Below are 14968 nucleotides of genomic sequence, written 5' to 3' on the forward strand. Positions count from 1 at the left end.
AGAGCTAGTTCTTTAAAAGAATTAATAAAATTGATAAACCCCTAGCCAGATTTATCAATAAGAGAAGAGAATGGACCCAAATAAATAAGATTATGAATTAAAGAGAAGAGATTACTCTCAATATCAAGGAAATACAAGAATTATAAGAGAATATTATGAAAAATTATATACCAACAATCCTGGTCAATCTGGAAAAACTGGCCAACTTCCTAGAATCATACAAACTACCAAAACTAAAACAGGAAGAAATAGAAATTTTGTACAGGTCCATAACCAGCATAGAAATTGAATCAAGGGGCAGCCCGGGTGGCTCAGCAGTTTATTTTTTATTTTTATTTTTTATTTTTTTGGCTCAGCAGTTTAGCGCCACCTTCAGCCCAGGGCGTGATCCTGGAGACCCGGGATCGAGTCCCCAGTCAGGCTCCCTGCATGGAGCCTGCTTCTCTCTCTCTGCCTGTGTCTCTGCCTCTCTCTCTCTCTGTCTCTCTCTGTCTCTCATGAATGGATAAATAAAAATCTTTAAAAAAGAAAGAAATTGAATCAGGAATCAAAAATCTCCCAACAAACAAAAATCCAGGGCCAGGTAGGCACCTAGGGGAACTCTACCAGACATTTAAAGAAGAGTTAGTATAAATTCTTCTCAAACTGTTCCAAAAAGTAAAAATGGAAGGAAAACTTCCAAACTCCTATGATGTCAGCATTACCCTATTAAAAGAAGAATTACAGGCCAATATCCCTGATGAACATGGATGCAAAAATTATCAACAGAATACTGGTAAATTGAATTGAACAGTACATAGAATGAGTTATTCACCATGATCAAGTAGGATTTATTCCTGGGCTGCATGATGATTCAATATTCAGAAATCAATCAATGTGATACACCACATTTATGAAAGGAATGATAAGAACAATATGATCATCTCAATAGATGCAGTAAAAGCATTTGACAAAGTAGGGCATCCATTCTAGGTCCATAAAAAACCTTCAACAAAGTAGGTACAGAAAGAACATACTCAACATCATAAAAGCCACATGTGAAAGACCCACAGCTGTTCAGTGGGGGAAAACTGAGAGCCTTTTTCCTAATATCAGGAACAAGGCAGGGATGTTCATTTTCACTACTATTTAACTATTAATATTACTAATATTATTATTTAACATAGTACTGGAATTCTTGGCCTCAGCAATCAGACAACAAAAAGAGATAAAAGGCATCCAAATCAGCAAGGAAGACGTCAAACTCACTATTTGTAGATGACATGATGTTTTATATAGGAAACCCAAAAGACTCACCAAAAAGAAATTGCTAGAACTAATATATGAATTCAGCAAAGTTGCAGGATATAAAATCATTGTACAGAAACCTGTTGCATTTCTTTTCACAAATAATGAAGCAGCAGAAAAAGAAATCAAGAAAGTGATCCCATTTACAATTGAACCAAAAACAATAAGATACCTAGGAATAAACTTAACCAAAGAGGTAGAAGATCTTTCCATTGAAAACTATAGAACACTTATGAGAGAAATTGAAGAGGACACAGCGAAATAGGAAAACATTCCATTTTCACGGATTAGAACAGAAAACATTGTTAAAATGTCTTTGTACCCAAAGCAATTTGCATATTTAATGTAATTCCTGTGAAAATACCACCAACATTTTTCACCGATCTAGAACAAACAATCCTAAAATTTGTATGGAACCACAGAAAACCCTGAATAGTCAAAGCAATCCTGAAAAAGAAGCAGAGCTGGGGGCATCACAATGCTGGATTTCAAACTATCTTACAAAGCAATGGTGATTAAGACTGTGTGTTACTGGCAAAGAAACAAACACATACATCAATGTGAGTGAGTATCAGTACTCTACATCAATGGGTAGAAAACCCAGAAATGGACCTACTTCTGTATGGTCTACTAATTTTCAACTAACCAGCAAAAAATATCCAGTGGAGAAAAAGACAGAAATTGGTTTCAAGAAAACTGGAGAGCAACAGGCAGAAAAATGAATCTGGACCACTTTGTTATACCATACACAAGAATAAACTCAAAATGATGAAAGACCTATGTGGAGAACACAGGCAGCAACCTCTCTGACCTCTGATGGAGCAACTTCTTATTAGACACATTGCCAGAGGCAAGGGGAAACAAAAGCAAAAATGAACTACTGGAACTTCATCAAGTTAAAAAACTTCTGCACAGTGAAGGAAACAGTCAACAAAACTAAAAGTCAACCTATTAAATGGGAGAAGATATTTGCAAATGACATATCTGACTAAGGATTAGTATCCAAAATCTATAAAGAAGGTATCAAACTCCACACCAAAAGAAAAATAATCCAGTTAATATATGGGTGGAAGACATGAATAGACATTTTTCCAAAGAAGACATCTAGATGGCTAAAAGACATGAAAAAGATGTTCAACATCACTCATCATCAGGGAATTATAAATTTGGAAAATAAAACAAAAGAAATGAACAAAGGTAAAAGAGAAACCAAGAAACAGGCTGTTACATACAGAACTAACTGATGGTTACCAAAAGGGGTGGATCAAATAAATAAAGAGGATTAGGCATACCGTTTTTATGAATAATGTGTAGAATTGACGGATTATATCACTGCTTTGAAACTAATATAACACTGTATGTTATCCTGGGATTAAAATTTCAAGAAATACGAAAATTAAGTGAAGTGATTCTTTACAACAAAGAATAAAATAACCACATGGACCCAGGTAGGAGAGACAGAGATAGGGTGTCACCCAAACCCTTACCTTCATTATAGCAACACACAATAGAGAAATCTCACTCTTCTGGACCTTCTCCCAGAACAGTGAGGGTTTGGTGTCCCAAATAAAGCATCCAACCCTAAGTATCTACACTAGAGATTCAATTCCCTAAAAACATCTGGCTTAGAAATCTAATGGGGCTGACATTTATGGGACCCAAAGTGCTATAGGAAAATTAGTTTCTCTTTTGAAGGGGCTCACGAGCAGTCTTATGTTAGGATCTAGTGTAAAAGCAACAATTTGAATGTTCCTGAACTATATGTGAGGAGGGTCCATTGTCTGGTATAATGGCATCTGCTGGAGTGGTATGTGACATTTGGGGCACTCTCTAGAAATGGAGGCGCTGATAAACACAATTTGTATGCTCTCCATCTACTCTGCTAGCCTAACTAAATACATTTGGGCATGATACCTTCAATCTGCCTAATTGGGATGGGCGAGGACAACTGGTTGCTGCACGGTCCTGCTGCCTTACTGATACTGGAGAGTGTGAGCAGTTGCAGCGAGTGTAAGTTGAAGTTGACAAGTGCAAACCATCATGGCATTCTCCTGCTCCCAGCCTACAGCTGGTGCATGGGCACAGACAAGGCAATTTCCTGCTGCTTTTCTGAAGTCTGCAGGCACATAGTTAAGACATTTTCCCTCTGCCCTTCTGAAGTCAGTTAGCATGGATGGCCTTCTATACTCTCAAGCTATTTACCTAAATAGTAGGCACACATAAACAATGCAGGGCAAACAGTATCGACACAGGGGATGCCCCTTGATCACCTGGCCCTGGTGGCCAAGGTGACTCGTGTTCTTGAGCTCCATGCAACAATTGGAAATACTTTTCAAGTATACATGGAATATTCTGCAAAATAGGTCAAATTCAAGAAGTTTCTAATTGTATCAAGCATCTTTTCCCACTATAATCTTTGCCCAGTACAAAACTAGAAATCAATCACAGGAAGAAAACTGGCAATAGGCGCCGCAGTGGCTCAATGACTTAAGCATCTGACTCTTGGTTTCAGCTCAGGTCATGATCTCAGTATCCTGAGATTGAGCCCAGCATGGTCTCCTGGCTCAGCAGGAAGTCTGTTTCCCCTGTCTCTCCCTTTGCCCCTTCTCTCTCTCTCTATCTCTTTCTCTCTCTCTCTCTCATATAAATAATTTTTTTTAGGAAAACTGGAAACAATACAAATACATGGAAATTAAACAACATGATGAGCAACTAGTGGATCATAGGGGAAAACAAGGAAAAATAAAAAATTATCCAGAGATAAATGAAAACAGACATGTGACAGGAAAATCCCTGGGATACAGAAAAAGTGATTCTGAGAAAGAAGTTCATTGCTATACAGGCCTACCTCATAAAAACAAGAAAAATCTCAATCTAACTTTGTGCCTAATAGAACTAGAAAAAAAAAAATGAAGCTCAAGGTTAGTAGAAGGAAGGAAATAATAAAGATCAGAATGGAAATCAATGAAATAGAGACTAAGAAGATAGTAGAAAAGATCAGTGTAACTAGGAATGGGTTCTTTCAAAAGATAAGGAAAATTGACAAGCCTTTAGTTTAGTTACAATCACAAGAAAAACAGAGGGGCTCAAATAAAATCAGAAATGAAAGAGGAGTTACAATTGAGTACCATAGAAATACGGAGTATTGTAAAAGAGTACTATAAACAGTAATATGACAAGTGGATAATCTCGAAGAACTGGATAAATTCATAGAAACAAAATCTTCTGAGACTGAATAAGGAAGAGAAGAAAATCTGAGTAGACTACAATTACTTATGGTGATTGAATTAATAATCAAAATCTTCCAACAAACAAAAATTCAGACAGCTTTCCTGGCAAATTCGACCAACATTTCAAAGAGGATTCAATTTGGAAGAGTTATTTGGTGAGATTGTCAAAAAGAAAGGGGTGGGGAGGGAACTTTGTACACTGTTGTAGGAATGATGGTGCAGTCACTATAGAAAACAGTATCTAGGTTCATCAAAGAATTAAAATAGAACTACCACATGATCCAACAGTTTCACTCTTGGTTAAATATATAAGGAAAATTAAAATACTAATTCAAAAAGATAAATGCACCCCAATGTTCACCGCGGCATTATGTACAATAACCAAGATTCGGAGACAACCGAAGTGGCCACTAATGGATGTATGGATAAAGATGTAAAAATGCAGCTGTAACAAAGAACGAACTCTTACCATGTGTCAGAAAATGGATGGAAATTGAGGGTATTATTCTAAGTGAAATGAGGTAGACAAGAAAGGCAAATACTACATTCCATTTATATGTGGAATCGAAAAGAGAAAACAAAGAAAAACAAAATCCAGACTCACAAATACAGAAAACGGTTTGGTTGTAGCCACTGGGAGTGGCAGATGGGGGGTAGCGGGTGGTGGGGTGGTGGTGAAATCAATAAAGGGGAATCAAGAATTGCAAACATCCAGTTATACAATTAGTAAATCATAGGATTTGGTAGTGTACGGTATGAGGATATAGTCAGTAATAATTGTATTAACTTTTTATATTGTTGAATGATAACTAGATTTATTGAGTTGATCATTTTATAATGTATACAAAGGTGAAATCACCATTTGTATATCTGAAACTAATATAATATTGTATGTGAATTATATTTCAATTAAAAAATTGAAGTAAAAAGGAATAATAATATTACCTACTATATAGCCTTGAGAATGCCAGAAAATACCTTAGTTCATATCCTGGCACATAAAAAGCACTCAATAAATATTGGCCAATATGATTATATATGTTTTGTGTTACATAATAGTAAATTCATGCTCCTTTATGCATATGATATGACAGGTGATTTTGGCTTTGATAACATCAGTTATATGGAACAACCACATATCTCCACTGTATAGTTGACTCAGGCCTCAATGACTGGGACCATGTTCTACTCACTCCTACAACCTTCACTCTCCTTTCCAACATCCAACAATATTGTACACATCAACTTCTTTAGTACTTAATGAATTGAATTCTTTTGAAGAAGCAATGAAATATAGTATAATCTGAGGGACACAAGAAACCTTCCCTATCCAAACCCAAATCATCTCTTAGTAATAAAATTCCACTCTAGAATAATTGTATCAAAATTGGAAAGGAGGGATGCCTGAGTGGCTCACTGGTTGAGTGTCTGCCTTTGGGTCATGTCATGATCCTGGGGTCTTGGGGTTGAGTCCCCACATCAAGTGCCCCGCAGAGAGCCTGTTTCTCCCTCTGCCTAGGTTTCTGCCTCTCTCTGTCTCTCTCATGAATGAATAAGTTTTAAAAATCTTTAAAAAAAATTGGAAAGGATACTAGAAATCATGGAGTATATTCATGAAGCCCTTTCCTCTAAATGGATAGACTGTCTTCTGTAATGCCTAGCCTCTGTTTGGTTATCTCCAATTATAGGGAAATCCTGACTTCATAAGGCAGCCTGTTCCAGATTTGGCTCCTGTAATGGTAAGGAGGTTGATTCCCAATATTGATTTGGAATCAGCTTCCCTTCACCTCCAGATATATAGAAAATTGAGAAACTGTGAATAGTAACTGTGCAGTGGAGCAGTTTTTTTCAAGAGAAGTTTGTTTTTTCTCTGTTTGCCATCTCAGTGCTTTGATTATTCCCTTTCCCCCCCTCAACTTATGGAATATCATTGTCTGGATGGGTGAGATTTTTTCCCTGTCACTTTCTGAGAAATTCTGTCTCCCGAATTTCTTATTCCAGGAGATGAAAGAAACTTTACCTTTAAGATTTAGTTTATTCTCAAATGATTCTTCCATGCTCCTGGTTTGAATAGGGGTACCAGAATAAAATAGATCCAAGTAATCATTATGATCAACAATAAGTTTTACAAGATCCATGGACAGGTCATTTTAAATTTAGAAAGCTCTGAAAGGAACCAGTATGAATGGCAGGAAACTTGGGTTCTAGTCTAGCTCTGCCTTCCATTTTTTATATAACCTTGGGAAAATCTGTCTTATTATGGGCCTTTATCTCTGAAATGCATGGGATTAAATTTAATATTCATTACCTCTTCTCTGATTCTATGCACAAAGTTTGAAGAATTTTTGAAATTTTTCATGCAGCCTCATTAATTAAATGTTTTTTTTTATCTGATTGGGCACAGTTGAAGAAGTTGTAACTTTTTTATTGTTTCATTTATGGTCAAACTCTGACATAAAAGAAAATGAGAAATTTTAGTGGCAACATATCATTAACTTTATGACTCTGAAATATGAGAAAGATTCTATTTTATTTATTTTATTGTTTCCCCTGCTGTTAGCTAAAGTTGACTAGAGAGGATAAGGTAGGGTCAAGAAAAAGGGCCAAGGCTCTTATTTAGGATGATTTCCGGAAAGATGTCTTTGACAGTTGCCATATCATATTGTAACTTGGTAGTTGGGTAGCTATATTAATTTTGCATTACATCTACTGCCTGTGAAAGAATCATCATAAAGGGTATATTAGTGGTGTAATATTTTGCCAACTTTTGTTTGGGATTTAACAGGCTTATTTGCCCATTGTTAATGGCTTAGGAAGGATATAATATATACAAATCATATCTTGAAGAATGTGTCAATATGAGTGGTGACACTGTATGGGTAGTAGCTCATAAGAAAACGTTCTTTTTGGTGGCTTAGCTGCCTTATTCCATCTTTGTAGTATCATTCATTTGTCTTTCACTTATAAACATTTATTAAGCCCTCCTACTTACCATGCTCATTGCTAGGTGCTGTGGATACAAAAGTGAAAATGGAAGAGTTAATTCATCCTTATCTGGACTTTTGTGGCATATGTCCTTCACATGCCTGACTGTATTCGTGGCAGTGAGATGGTAGAAATCAGTGCCATTGAGAATCTTGGGAAGGCTTCCCTCTTTGTCTCCAGCACATACACAGCACAGTACCTGGTACAGAGGAATCCCTCAGCAAACATTTGGGGAAGGAAGGAATGTATGAGTGCTTATTCTGTTAGGGAATCCTTGTCCTGTTGGTTCTGGGAACTAATCTTTAATATGCAACCAGAGAACTCACAATCAAGGAGAACATGTTTTATGTGAGAATTGCTAAAATAGACTCATGTATATGAAGAAAAAGCAATTAATTCTGTCTTTGAAGATATTAGGGAAGGACATTCCAGGTAGATGAAACAACATGAGAAAATATAGAAGATGGTAAGAACACATGCTGTGTGCTCAGGGACTACTGAATCCTCCTGTAATCATAGAGTAGACATGGTGGAAGGGGTGACAGATGGTAGTATAGCAGGAAATATCTCAGAAATACAGATTACACGGAGTTTCAAATGCTATATTAAGGAGCTTGACCTTGACTCAGTAAGAGAGGGGAATATATTAAGGCTTTTTGAGCATAGGAATGTCCTGTCCTTATTTGTGTTTTACAGTTCACTCTGGTATCAGAGTGAAAGATGGATTGGTGTAGGGCAAGACTGGAGGAGGGAAATCAATTCATCCAGATGAAAGATAGACTAGAACAGTATCAGGTGGGAAGGAAGAAATGGACTCTACCTTGAGTTGGAGCATAATCAAATGGAAGATTTGAGCTGATGAAAAATTGAACATGTTTTTAGGTTGATGTGAAAGAAGTAATGGAAATCAAATGATTGAAAATTTATGAAGAAAAGTGTATAATACATGTGTGATGTCCTGGTAGAGGCTGGAAAAATTAGAATCCAGAATCTGGGATGAAGAGTTAGTATTGGGCAAAAGGAGAAAAGGAAGAGAAGGATGTAATCCAGAAGTTTGCCTCTTATTATGTGTCTCTGGGGCTCATTATATTTTGCATTTGTCCTTTAGGCACAGCAGCCTTTCCTGCCAGCTGTAACTCTTGAGTTGTTTCAAAAGACAGCAGGATTTAGGCTCACCGATGGATTAAGCCATTTTTTTCATCCTCTCAGCAATAGTCTTGGACACCTGTGCTTGCCAATCCCCCCATACTAGTCATTGAAGGTGTAGCAGTGAATCACACCCAGTCTCTGTCCCAGAGAAGCTACTGTCTGTAAGGGAAGACAGTTGTATACACAAATTAATAAACTAAAGTGTTACAGGTGCTTTAACAAAAGTTGTATTTAAAATAATGCTTTCTGGGCAGCCCAGGTGGCTCAGCGGTTTAGCGCCACTTTCAGCCCAGGGCATGATCCTGGGAGACCTGGGATCGAGTCCTGCATTAGGCTCCGGGCATGGAGCCTGCTTCTCCCTCTGCCTGTTTCTCTGCCTCTCTCTATCACTCTCTCTTTCTCTCTTTCTCTTTCTCTTTCTCTTTCTCTTTCTCTTTCTCTCTCTCTCTCTGTCTCTCATGAATAAAATAAATAAAATCTTTAAAGAAATAATAATTGTTTCTACCTGGGTTAGATGGACAAAAAAGTCTTCATAACAGGGAGTAGTGCTTGAGCTGAAGTTTGAAGGTGTGGCTACCTAGCATTTGTCTAAGTGAAATAGCCATCCAGAGAAAGACAAATGCTATATGATTTCATTGATATGTGGAATATAAAAAACAAAATAAAAGAAATAAAATAAATATAAAAGAATAAAAGAAACAAAACAAAGGAACAAAGGGGAAAAAGGAAACCATAAAAACAGATTCTTAACTATAAAGAACAGATTGTTACCAAAGTGGAGGTGGGTGGGGGGATAGGTGAAATAGGTGAAGGGGATTAGGAGTGCACTTGTCTTGATGAGCACTGAGTAATGCTTGGAACTACTGGATCACTACACTGTACACCTGAAACTAATATAGTTTCTCTAGAACCATCCATGTTATTGCAAATGGCAAGATTTCATTATTTTGTATTGCTTAATAATATTCTATTATACATATAATGATACACACACACACACACACACACACACATATATATATTTATCAGATCTTCTTTATATATTCATCTATCCATGGACCATTTGGGCGGGCTGCTTCCATAGTTTGGCTATTGTCAGTAATGCTGCAGTAAACAAAGGAGTGCATGTATCCTTTTGCATTCGTGTTTTCATATTCTTTGGGTAAGTACCCAATAGTAAAATTACTGGATTGTAGGGTAGTTCTATTTTTAATTTTTTGAGGAGCCTCCATACTATCTTCCACAGTGCTGTCCCAGTTAGCATTCCCACAAACAGTACGTGAAATTTCCTTTTCTGCTGCATCTAATGCTACGTCTTCAATGGCCATTTATCAACTGATGACTTTCAAAATTCTGCCTCTACCTTTATTTTATTATTTTTTTAATTTTTAAAAATATTTTATTTATGAGAGAGAGAAAGAGAGAGAGAGAGAGAGAGGAGGCAGAGACAGGCAGAGGGAGAAGCAGCTCCCTGCAGGGAGCCCAATGTGGGACTTGATCCCCAGACCTGGGATCAGAACTTGAGCCGAAGGCAGACACTCAATCACTGAGCCACCCAGGTGTCCCTCTGTCTCTACCCTTAGATCCAGAACATGAGTAGGAACCAGGATTCAGAGATCTTAGATTTTCCAAATTAGTCTCTTCTACCTTGATTATTCCCTCCAGAGAGTCCTAAATTGGGAAGAGATTTCCAGCTAAGAAAAAGAAATGTTTTCTTCTATCAAACATTTTAATTTGAAACCCGAGTTATTCCTGGAAGATGATTTATCAAGGAAAGGTTTCATGAGTGTAGGATTGACTGACAGCCAGTTGTGGTGACCAGTCTGCTGGGAGTAGATCCCATGGCATTGCCTATAATCTGAATTTCAGAATAATTCTCTAGTGTCCCCCTTAGTCTCTGAAGTAAAATTTAGATTTGGGTGTTTGAGGAAGGTATGAAAAAACCCAAGATGAACAATTTGACTTTAGATGACACTAGAGTAATGAATAGTGAAGCAGACAGTGCTTATAAGAATTTGAAGGGCAAAAATACCAAACATAGAGGAACTAGTCCTCTGAGAATGCATAGATGAAGCCAGTTAAATCCAGAAATTTAAAAAGTATAGGTTGATTTTTTTTTTTTAAGGAAAACCACCATACAACCTGTTGCACTCGTGTCTGCAGATCTGTGGCAGCAACTCCTCGTAAAGTTAATGGCAATCTCCCAGAAAAGTTCCCTGGGGATTTCACGCCAATATCAGTCTCCTGTCCACTAGAAAACACAGTTCCTTTTTATAATGTTGCATATGCGTAATGTATAATATGTAAATTAATATATACACTCTGTTATTATAATATAGTATATGGTGTATATGTATATTGCAATATATATGTATATAGAAGAATATCTAATAAGTATATAATTATAATATAAAGTATTAATCATATTAATATAATTCACTTATGAGTAAATTTAAGTTTTAAATTATTTATAAGTATTATTTTTCATTTCAACAGGCTTCATTGTAAATATCTATCAATCTAATATATCCTTACAGTAAATACACTGTTTCATTCTTAAATAGTATTCTTGCCTCTTAACTATTAACCACATATTTAAAATTACCTTATATTTGTCTATTTCAAATCCATCTGTCTTACTTTCCATCTTACATGACATAATTGAATCTTTTTTTTTTAGTTTTATTTGTTTTTATTTTTTAAGTATAACTAACATATAGTGTTAATTAGTTTCAGGTGTGCAATATAATGATTCATCAATTCTATATAATACTTAGTGCTCATCATGAGAAGTGTACTTTTTCTTTCTTTCATTTAAATTCAATTAGCCAACATATTGAACATCATTAGTTTCAGATGTAGAGTTCAGTATTCACCAGTTGCATGTAACATCCAGTGCTCATCACATCAGATGCCCTACTTAATGCCTCTCACCCAGTTACCCAATCTTCCCACCTACTGCGCCTCCAGCAACCCTCAGTTTTCCATAGTTAAGAGTCTCTAATAGTTCGTCTCCCTCTCTGATTTCTTCCCATTTCATTTTTCCCTCCATTTCCCTATGATTCTTTTTGCTATTTCTTACATTCCTCCTATGATGAAACCATATAATTGTCTTTCTCTGATTAACTTATTTCGCTCAGCATAATACCCTCTAATTCCATCCACATCAAGGTAAATGGTAATATTTCATCCTTCCTGATGGCTAATATTCTACTGTATATATATGTCACATCTTTTTATCCATTCATCCATCAGTTGACATCTTGGCTCTTTCCACAGTTTGGCTGTTGTGGACATTGCTGCTGTAAACATTGGGGTACAAGTGCCCCTTTGGTTCACTACTTTTGTGTATTTGGGGTAATTACCTAGTAGTGCAATTGCTAGGTCATAGAGTAGCTCTATTTTTAGCTTCTTGAGGAACATCAATACTATTTTCTATAGTGGATGTACCAGCTTGCATTTCCACCAACAGTGCAAGAGGGTTCCACTTTCTCCACATCCTCACCAACATTTGTTGTTTCCTGACTTATTAATTTTAGCCATTCTGACTGGTGTGAGGTCATATGTAATTGTGGTTTTGATTGGTATTTCCCTGATGCCATGTGGTGTTGAGCATTTGTCTATGCTACCCACAGCAGTCCGCACATTCAATGCAATCCCTATCAAAATGCCATCAACATTTTTCACAGAACTGGAACAAATAATCCTAAAACTTGTATGGAAGGAGAAAAGACCCCAAGTAGCCAAAGGAATGTTGAACGGGAAAACCAAAGCTAATGGCAATGCTGGACTTCAAACTATATTACAAAGTGGTAATCGTCAAGACAGTATGGTACTGGTGCAAAAACAGACGCCTAAAATCAATGGAACAAAATAGAGAACTCAGAAATTTGGACTCTCGTATCTATAGTCAACTAATCATGAACAAAGCAGAAAAGAATATCCAATGGAATAAAGACTGTCTCTTCAAAAATTGGTGTTGGGAAAATTAGACAGTCACATGTAGAAGAATGAAAGCGGACCATTTTCTTACACCATACACAAATGTAAACTCAAAATGGATGAAAGACAACTATGAGACAGGAAGCCATCAAAATCCTGGAGGAGAACACAGGCACAACCTCTTTGACCTTGGCTGCAGCAACTTCTTGCTAGACAGGTCTCCAAAGGCAAAGGAAACAAAAGCAAAAATGAATTATTGAGAATTCATCAAGGTAAAAAGCTTTTGTACAGCAAAGGAAACAGTCAACAAACTAAAAGATAACCTATGGAATGAGAAAAGGTATTTGCAAATGACATATCAGATAAAGGGCTAGCACCCAAGATGTGTAAAGAGCTTATCAAATTCAACACCCAAAAAAACAAAAATCCAGTCAAGAAATGAGCAGAAGATATGAACAGACATTTGTCCAAAGAAGACATACAAATTGCCAACAGTCAAGAATTGTACTCTTAATCCCTTCTATTTCACTCATCCTCCCACCCATCCGTCCTCTGGCAACCTCCAGTTTGTTCTCTGTATTTAAGATTCTGCTTTTTGTCTCTCTCTTTGTTTCTTTATTTTTTGTTTTTTTTTTTGTTTCATTTCTTAAGTTTCCCATATGAGTGAAATCATATGGTATTTTTTCTCTCTCTGATTGAGTTATTTCACTTAGCATTATGCCCTTGAGTTCCATCCATGTTGTTGCAAATGGAAAGAACTCAAAGTATGCAACTGAATACCAAAAAAAAAAAAAAAAGAAAGAAAAGAAATAATTCTGTTAAAAATGAGCAGAGGACCTGAATAGACATTTTTTCCAAAGAAGACACAGAAAAGGCCAACACCTGAAAAGATGTTCATCAGGGTAATACAGATCAAAACCACAATGAGATATTACCTTATACATTTCAGAATAGCTAGAATCAAAAAGACAAGAAATAAGTAAATGTTGATGAGGATGTAGGAAAAAAGGATCCCAACTGAATTTTAAATAAATTTTAATTTTATTAAAATTTTTATTCTATTTTATGAATTTTCCTACCTCAGTCTTAAATATATTCTATTTGAAATCTCTATTTCAGTTTAAATAATCTTCACATACCATTTGTAGAGGATATCTCCTGGTTTAGTTTGCTAGTATTCTTTCTTCCTTCTGTTAATATATTTACCTTTGTGGAATAGTTCTTAACCTCGTGTTTTGTAGTTTCAATGGGATTTTCAATCGTGGTTTTTCCACACCTTCAATCACAGTGACTGCCATTTGACCCCAGCTTCACCTATTATGGTCCCCTCAACCCCTTAACCACAGTGGTAAGTTCAGTTAGTTAAGTGGCACATGTTGGAGGGAACAGTAAGAGTCATCTTGGGACTTTTTATTCCATAATTGAAAAGGAGAAGATTGTCTTTCTCTTTGAAGTATAAGCCATAATGGATAGAACTCTGAAGCTGCTGACAGTTGCATCTCCTTCCTCATGAAGGAGACTGAGAGAATGAGCTCTATATAGAGACAAAATCTGAAACAAAAGAAAATGTTGAGGGCATCATATGAGGCCCTGATCCAGTTCTTCCATTTGTTCTATTTATAAGAGCCAATAAGTATTCTTACTTAAAGAGTTGGTAGTTGGCTTTCTGTCATATGCAAATAAGAGAGTTCTGAGTAATACACATATATGAATCTTAAAGATATTTTCCAAACTTACATATCTTATCTGAGATTTTCTTCTGGACCTGACCTCAGGATTATATTAATGTTAAAGATTATTTTAAACTACAATCCTGATTTGAAATAGAGCGTATTTAAAGGACTTCTTAGTTGCATCCATTGGAAACAGTTGGGATTAGAACAAAACCTTGTTTCTGAGTTTCAGACTCTAGGTATAGTCATATGTTGGGGCATAAGGGTGTCAAAATTGTTGTGCCCAAGATTGCGAATCCGAGAAACCACCAAGGAGCTGACACCGATGCAAACACACGAGGGTTTATTTACAAGCTGGAGCTTGGGTCCAAGCATACCAGACACAGCGGAGCAGGGACTTGGACCCTGAGGTGGGTTTCAGCTTAGTTTTTATAGGCTGGTCTAGGGGATCTTCAGAAGGGGTGGAGGAATTTCTCAAGTTCTTTTTACATTTTGATATGGGGCTTTCAAGGGTGTTGAGCTCTGTTCTTATTCTAATAGGGGCTTCCTGCCCTTGGCTTGGGCTCTGTTCTCATTCTAATAGGGGCTTTCTAGGACATTAAGCTGCAAGCTGTTTTCTTCCTGTAACTGAAGTAAGGTCAAGTTCAGCTCTTATTCACAGGGGCCTGGGATGGCTGCACTTGTGATAACACTGACCTCAAA

General features: G+C 36.6%; 1 protein-coding gene across 10 annotated transcripts in view; it reads left to right on the plus strand.

Annotated features, from left to right (window-relative positions):
- The window catches only part of LOC144281984 (BEN domain-containing protein 5), a 1369676-nt gene that overhangs the window by 508316 nt on the left and 846392 nt on the right, over nucleotides 1–14968 (plus strand). The window lies entirely within an intron of this gene.

Source organism: Canis aureus, chromosome 13 (genome assembly GCF_053574225.1).
Source record: "Canis aureus isolate CA01 chromosome 13, VMU_Caureus_v.1.0, whole genome shotgun sequence".
NCBI lineage: Eukaryota > Metazoa > Chordata > Mammalia > Carnivora > Canidae > Canis > Canis aureus.